General features: G+C 35.4%; 1 pseudogene; it reads left to right on the forward strand.

Annotated features, from left to right (window-relative positions):
• Window positions 1-1040: 1040 nt before the first annotated feature.
• On the forward strand, window positions 1041-3084 carry LOC114031770 (annotated as a pseudogene).
• The last annotated feature ends 4496 nt before the right edge of the window (window positions 3085-7580 follow it).

Genomic DNA, 7580 nt, shown 5'->3' on the forward strand with positions numbered 1-7580 from the left:
GACAGAATATCCTGAGGCTATTTATAAGTTTTGTTTGATGCAAAAACAAAGAATGTTCCATAATCCCATTGGCATTTAAAACTCATTTTCCAGGTTGTGAAGTTTGCAACTATTTCAGTCTCAAAACTCTTGTTTAAACCAAACTGCAATGTGAAAAATTGGCTTTCCATGATGTTAGCATGGCAAAGCATCATGATTTTCAGCACCACAATCTGCTACACTGTCTTCCCCTCATCTGCTTTCAATGTGAGGTTTTCTTTTTGTTTCTCTGAAGAATTAGTTCAATCTTCAAATGGCTTTTCTTTCTACTTCCAGTGCTCCAGCTCATCTATTCCTTTCTCTCTTTTTTTATACTCTAAAAACAAAACCATAAATAGAAAACGCAAAAGGCCTAGATAGGAAAACACAAAGGTACATAGAAAAATAACACAATATGAGCCAGATTCACAACCAGTTATTCTTTTTGCTTTGGAGGTTATAAGCCCTTTTTCCATACTGGGAAGCTTCCAAAAATATTTTCATTACCTGAAAAAGCAAAAGCTCATCCATGCTGATCCTGATGTAAATTGTACATTGCTCAGTGGTTGTCAAAACAATTATATCAGAGTAGCTGTTGAATCTGTGGCTGACAAGTTAGGAAGGCTATTCAACCACCTGCGCAAAATCAGTTTTCGTTCTTTGAAAAGGGGTGAAGTAAGGGTTGAACTAAATATTCAAGGGTATAAGACGTGCAAAAAGAACCAAAACAGTATCTGGTATGAATCCCAGTATTGTCATACTATGATATAAATTTACCACCTGATTATTCTACCATTAACTGTAGGAAGCCTTGAGAAATTTTTTTCTAGCTTGAGCGATTTGTCAGTCCATCAACAACATTTATTATTTGTCTTTTATGCTTAGTCCTGTTATTTGGTTTTGGTTTTTGTCTAAGATATAACCTGTACCAAATTGTGGAAGTTCAACAAACTATAAATATGTTTGTGGTAGGCAACATAAGAGTATTTTAAAAGATATCAGATAGTTATTTGTTCTTTAAAATGTTAAATGGAGATTCCAGGGAGCAGCCACTATCTATCTTCATTCAACTCTCTAGCCAGACTGAGAAGACATCAAAGAACCCAGAGTCTTTAGCCAAAGAAAGTCAGCTTGTAGATAAGCAAAGCCTGTTCCAAGGAAAAAGCCTAAAACAAGAGAGAATGGCCCCTTGGTCCCAGAGACCATCACCCCAGGAGTTGGTGATATTCAAGGAAATGGTGCCTCTTGCACCATTCTCAGTAAGAGTTGTACAAAGAGGCCATGCTGGAGAATGTAAAGAATCTTCTGTTCTTTGATGTAGACCAGGTTGTAAATAAATGAGATGACTGGAAAGCTGGGGAATTTTTTGGAAGAATGTGACCTGCAAAGATTCATGAATGATGGTCTCTGTGACTTTAGTTTGAGAGAAATCCTTCACTCTAATATCAAGGTAGATAAAAATCCAAAGAATGATTGTGATTTTGATGAAATTGGAAAGAGATTCAACCCTCAGTCCTAAATCGCTGTAAAAAATGACCTTAGGGAATGATTTTTTTCAGGATAGTGAATATAGCAAATGCTTTATTGAACAGGTAGAGCTCTTTCAGTCCCATGAGAAGTCTCCTGAAATGCAAATGCATCCAGGTAATCAATGGAAAGTGGCCTCCAACTGGTGTTCAGACCTCATCAGATATCAGAAAAAGGATAATAGAGAAATGCTTTACATAAGTAATAAATGTGGGAAAGCCTTGAGTCAAAACTCTAAGCTCATTGCTCATCAGCAAATTCACATTAGGAAGGAGCCTGATGAATATAATGGATGTGAAGCAACCTCATTCCATCACTCATCTCTTCCTTACTATCCTAGATTTCACCCTGGAATGAAAAGATATACATGTCATCAGTGGGGGAAGTCCTTTGGTTGGAATTCAGATCTTCATAGACCTCAGAAGATTCATACTGGAGAAAAAGTTTTTTAAAATCTAATGAATGTGGGAAGGCTGTCTGCTACAAATCACTCCTTATTGGCCATCAGAGAATCCATACTAGAGAGAAACCTTTTGAATGTAATCAATGTGGAAAGGCTTTCAGATTCAGCTTCTATCTTGCTAGACATCAGAGACTCTGCAGCGGAAGAAACCTTTTGAATGTAATCAGTGTGGAAAGGATTTCACACACAGGGGCTGGTGCACATCAGAAAATCCACACTGGAGAGAAACCTTTTGAATGTAATTAATGTGGAAAGACTTTTAGATTCAGCATCCATCTTGCTAGACATCAGAGACTCCACACTGGAAAGAAGGCTTATGGATGTAATCAATGTGAAAGGGTTTTCACAGAGACCTCCATTCTTGCTAAACATCAGAGAATTCACACTGGAGAGAGACCTTTTGACTGTAATCAATGTGGAAAAGCTTTTACACAGAGCTCCCATCTTTCTGCACATCAGAAAATTCACAATGGAGAAAAGCCTTATGGATATAACCAATGTGGAAAAGCTTTCATGTTTTCCTGCAGTCTTGCTGCACATTAGAGAATCTACCCTGGAGAGAAATCATATGAATATAATCAATGTGGAAAAGCCTTAACACAGAGGTCTAGTCTTGCTAAACCTCAGAAAATCCACAATGGAGAGAATCCTTTTGAATGTAATCAATGTGGAAAGGCTTTCACACAGAAGTCCAATCTTGCTAAACATCAGAAAATCCACACAGGAGAGAAGGCTTACAGGTGTAATCAACATGAAAAGACTTTGAGATTCAGCTCCAGTCAGTCTTGCTTTACATCAGGGAGTTCACATTGGGCTGAAATCCTAGGAATGTAATCAGTGTGGAAAGGGTTTCGAACCAGTATTGTTAGACATCAAAAAGTCCACACTGAAGAGGAATCTTATGAATGTAATCAATGTGCAATGATTTCACATTGAGCTCCAATCTTTCTAAACATCAGAGAATCCACACAGGAGAAAAATCTCATGAGAGTCATGAACATGGCAGAGCTTTTAGTTACCACTCAGCATATTTAACAGAAGAGGTTCCACACTTGAGAGAAACCTTACGAATATAATCAAGTTAGTAATTCATTCAGGCAACAATCATCCCTTATTTTCCACTTCAGAATTCACATTAGAAATCCGATCATTGTCATGAATAAGAAAAGACATTCAAATGGAGTTCAGAGCTTCTTCAGTATCAGAGAAATCATTCTGAGGAATGGTTTCCTATGGACTCAGAGTGGGAAGGCTTTCAGCTAAGGATCACCTCTTACTTTCTATCAAAGGATTCATTGTGGAGAGAAGCCTTACAAATGTGTTCACAGCCATGCTTTTCTCTAGAAGAGAGTGGTCAGTAGACAACCTTATTCCTATTGGAATGAAGGCGTATAGAGGTAATGGTTTTGGGAAGGGCTTCCCCTAGAGATCATACTTGATCATACTTTGGAGAAATCATGCTGGAGATAAAACTTAGGGATCTAATTTACAAGGGAAGGCCTCCGGCTACAGCAGACTTCATTAGATCTTCCAACAAAAGAGAGACCTCATTAAACATCCCAACTTTCATCCTGGGCATAAAACCTTATAAATGTAATGATTTTTCTCTGAAATCCTAATGTTTGTAATCACTCCTCAATATTACATGGCATTCATAGACTATCATTTCTTCAGCCATTCCCCAATTAATTGATACTCAGTTTGTTTCCTATTGCTCACTAGCAGAGTCCTTGTATAAATGTTTTGATAACTGTTGGACATTAATTTCTTTAATGATTTCTTTTATTTATTTATGTATTTTTTTTGTGAGGCAATTGGGGTTAATGACTTGCCCAGAGTCATACAGTTAGTGAGGGTTATGTGTCTGAGGCCAAATTTGAACTCAGCTTCTCCTGACGCCAGGGCTGGTGCTCTATCCACTGCACTAATGATTTATTTAAACAACTATGTGGCACAGTAGAAGTAGTGCTGTGCTTGGGACCATATGGTCTGAATTCCAATTCAGTTTTTGGCACTTCCTAGGTGTGTCCCTGAGCTTCCCCATCTATAGAGTGGGGATAATAAAGGTATCTACCTCCCAGGGTTGAGGTGAGAATTAAATTGTATAATATTTGTAAAATACTTTGCAAACTTTAAATTACTATGGAAATACTAGTTATTTTATTATTATCTTTCCTTGAATCATCTTATAGTAAAGTCAGTTGACTAAAACAGATTAGTCATATTTCTTTTCATTCAAATTGATATTCAGAACAGAGTAGAGGAAGTCATTACTTATGATGAATAGGGCACTAGGTTTAGAATCAGAGAAAACTTGAGTTCAAATCCTGACTTGAGTTCAAATCTCGGCTTGATTTCAAATCCTGACTCAGATTCTCCCTAGCTCTGTAAGTCTGGGCAAGCAACCACCTCTCTGTGCCTCACTATACTCATCTCTAAAATGAGGAGGTTGGATTCAGTGGCTTTGATGCTCCCTTTTAACTCTAAATAGGTGTTCTCATCAAAAGCACATGCATATGTCTCCTCCCCATTGTCTCTTCCTATATGCCAGAAAGGTAGCCTAGTAGGACCAAACCTGCAATTATACCAGACTACTTAGAAATACAGATCTTGAGAAACTGAAGAGGTCAGGTATATAATATACAAAAGAAGATGAATAGAGTAACCTTGTGTCCAATTAATCCAAAGACTTACTAAGCACTACAAAATGTTGGAAACACTGCAAAGTAGTGGGCAGGAAATAGATATGGACCACTGTTGATAAGAATCACACTGTAGACTAAGATTAACTCCTGATAACACACGACTTCGATAGAAAAGGTCACCTCAAGAAATTAGAGGAAGCATGAGGAAAATACATTCATGGGTAGTGGAAGATCTCTTCTTCAAACAAGGGATAGAAAGAATCACAAACAATTAAATGGTCAATTTTCATCATATAAAAAACCCAACAACACATCTAAACTTTAAAGGGAAGCAATTAACTAGGAAACACATTTGCAGCAAGTTTCCCTCAAAAAAGCCCCATGTTTAAAGTCTATAAAGAATGCACACTTGTTCTATACAAGCATATAAAGAATGGCTACAATAGGCATGGTCCAAAGCTATGAACAATCAATTTCCTTTTTGTTTTGTTTTTTTTAGGCAGTTGGGGTTAAGTGACTTGCCCAGGGTCACACAGCTAGTAAGTGTCAAGTGTTTGGTCTGAGGCCAGATTTGAGCTCAGGTACTCCTGACTTCAGGGCCAGTGCTCTATCCACTGCAACACCTAGCTGTCCCAACAATCAATTTTCAAAGGAAAAAATGCAAGTTATCAATGATTATAAGAAAAAAAACTCTACATCTACAATCACTAATCCAAATCACTAATAATTAGAAAGATTTTCAGATTGGTAAAAGTGGTAAGAAAATGAACATTGCAAATATAGTAAGGAATTGTTTTCCTTCATTTTGTACTTGAGAGTTTTGTATTTTTTTTTCTTTTTACCTCACAGAAGGGAGATCAATGGGGAGAAAATAAATTTAATTTAAAGAAAAAGAAGCATAAGCAAAAATGGTCCAAATCAACAATTAGTTAAATGCAAATTAGATCAACTCTCAGTCTGTCTACTTTGCCCCCATGTAAGTGACACAGATGAAAAGAAAAAAAATTAAAAGTGTTGGAAGGGTTCTGGGAAAACAGACACATCAATTTACTGTAGGTAAAGCTGTGAAATTCCCTCCAAATTACAAAATTTTTGTCTCAGTGATACCACTAGAGGGCACATACCTTCCGAGAAAGGAAAAGGACCCACATGTACAAAAATATTGATACCACCTCTTTTTGTTATGTCAAAGAACTAAAAAAGTTAGATGTGCATCCTATAATAAATGAGGCAACAACTGAACAAATTTTGGTATGTGAATATTATTGAAAGATAATGTCATAAAACACAGGCAATTTCAGTGAAGCCCGGAACAGCTATATGGACTAATATAGACTACAGGGAGTAATTGATAACAATAAAAACATTGTGAAGGCCAACTACTTGGCAAGACATCCCACCTCTTATTGTTGTAATGATAACCAGTAAATCAGGGATTTATCAAGATCTGTGCAATCTGCCTCCTTACCAAGAGGTGATGGTAGAATAAAAATTATATTTTGGGACATGGACAGTGTGGCAGTTTGTGTTCCTTGACTGTGTCCTTTCATTACAAATATTTTATTGATTGAATTTTTTAAATTTGGGGTGGGAGAGGGTAACAGTGGGCTTCTTTGCCAAGAATTTATTAAAAAATTTAGTATCTATGTGCATTAAGGTTTCTAGTTTTCTTTGTTCACTTTTGATTTTCATGGTTAATATATCAAGACCATATTTGTGTTACAGAAATAATTTGGTAGGATCTCTTCTTTTGCTATTTTCTTAAATAGCTTATGTAATAGTGGAATTAATTATTATTTGAATATTTGATCAAATTGTCTTGTAAATTCATCTGGTCCTGGAGATATTTCTTTAGAAGTTCATTTATGGTTTGTTCAGTTTCTCAGTCTGAAATTAAGTTGCTTAAATTCTCTGCTTATTTTCTGTAAATGTGGGTATTTTGTATTTCTGAAAATATTAATTTGTTTCATTTAGGCTTTTTGGTTTGTTGGCATATAATAAGTGGGCAAAATAGTTTCTGATAAAATTTTTAATTTCTTATTAATTTGTTGTGAATTCTCTTTTTTTCATTTTTTCATGTTAACAATTTGGTTTTCAACTTATTTTTAATCAGCTTATCTAATGGGCTATTTTATTAGTTTTCTTTTGAACAGCTCTACTTAGTTTATTAATCCAAAACTTTTTTTCAATTTTACCAATCTCTTCTTTAATTTTTCAGGATTTCAATTTTGGTGTTTAATCATGATTTTAAAAATTGTTCATTTTCTACAATTTTTTCTTGCTTTGTCCAATCCTTGATCTGTTCTTTTTCTTTTTTGTAATAACAGTAATTAAATATTAATAAAATATATTTAGATTCTTAATTTTTTTCTCATTTTTTTGGTTAGATTTATCTAAGGATAATAGGGTAAATTGAGTCCCCCCCGCACTGTTTTAATATCTATTTCTCATTCAGATTCATACAATTTTTCTTTTAATATTTAGAAACTATAATTTTGGTGGGGCAGCTAGGTAATGCAGTGGATAGAGCACTGGCCCTAGATTCAGGAGGACCTGAGTTCAACTCCGGCCTCAGACACATAACACTTACTACCTGGGCAAGTAATCCCGTTGCCTAGCCAAAAAAATAAAAAAGAAGAAAGAAAGCAGAAAAGAAAGCAAGAAAGAAAGCAAGAAAGAAGGCAAGAAAGAAAGAAAGAAAGAAGAGAAGAAAAAATAGAAGCTATAACTTTGAACACACACATGTTAAGTTTAGAAATCCATTTTATCTGTAATATTATATATATATATAATGTAATATCTACAATAATTTCAGGGAAATATAGGTTTCTACTTTGTGTCTTTTAATTGTCTGTTTTTGATGTTTCCTTGTCTGAAATAATTACTACATGTGTGCGTTTGTGCGTGTGTGTGTGTGTGTGTGTGTA

This window comes from Vombatus ursinus, unplaced genomic scaffold (assembly GCF_900497805.2).
Source record: "Vombatus ursinus unplaced genomic scaffold, bare-nosed wombat genome assembly UNPS02015255.1, whole genome shotgun sequence".
In the NCBI taxonomy this organism is placed as follows: Eukaryota; Metazoa; Chordata; class Mammalia; order Diprotodontia; family Vombatidae; genus Vombatus; species Vombatus ursinus.